This window comes from Colobus angolensis, unplaced genomic scaffold (assembly GCF_000951035.1).
Source record: "Colobus angolensis palliatus isolate OR3802 unplaced genomic scaffold, Cang.pa_1.0 Scaffold150, whole genome shotgun sequence".
Taxonomy (NCBI): domain Eukaryota; kingdom Metazoa; phylum Chordata; class Mammalia; order Primates; family Cercopithecidae; genus Colobus; species Colobus angolensis.
This window is the reverse complement of record NW_012114600.1, coordinates 5,431,740-5,432,647: the sequence shown is the minus strand read 5'-3', so window position 1 is coordinate 5,432,647 and position 908 is coordinate 5,431,740.

Sequence of the window (908 nt, the reverse complement as noted above, 5' to 3'; positions counted from 1 at the left end):
GATATCGTTTTATTGAATTTTACCAAAGACAACTAAGAACCATTACAAATTAAGTAAGGTAATCTAATGTACAGCCTGGTGACTATAGTTAACAATAATATATTGCGCCGGGCGCGGTGGCTCAGGCCTGTAATCCCAGCACTTTGGGAGTCTGAGGCAGGCAGATCACCTGAGGTCAGGAGTTCAAGGCCAGCCTGGCCAACATGGGGAAACCCCATCTCTACTAAAAATAAAAAATTAGCCAGGTATGGTGGCATGTGCCTGTAGTCCCAGCTACTCAGGAGGCTGAGGCAGGAGAATCGCTTGAACCCGGAAAGCGGAGGCTGCAGTGAGCCGAGATCACACCACTGCACTCCAGCCTGGGTGACAGAGACTCCATCTCAAAAAGAAAAAAAGAAATAAAATAAATAAATAGTTTCCAGACAACTTAATTTCTAGCTCGAAGACTTTTTTCTTAAATTTCTAATTTCATTAATCCTCGGCAAGTAGGAAAAGGACTGTTTATGCATAAATGACACTGAAACAATTAACCATTTCAAATAAATAGTTAGCATCACACAATATACCTCCTCTACCCGCCTAGCTTCCCCACAAAGCCAGATTGATTTAAATGTAAAAAAGGGAGGGAAAAAAAAAAAACTAGTAGAAAGCTTTCCCATGCATAATAAAGGTAAAAACGATAAAGCAAAAAGCAGCCAATCTAAAAACAAAACGTAAACCTCATACAGTACACACATTATTAATAAAATTTAAGTTTATACCTGGGGGAAGTACTTCCAATAGGTATGGCATAAAGATAATGATCTTACTGCTTTAAAATAAGATTTTCTAGGCAGGGTATGGTGGCTCATACCTGCACTTTGGGAGGCCGAGGCAGGCGGATCACCTGACGTCAGGAGTTCAAGACC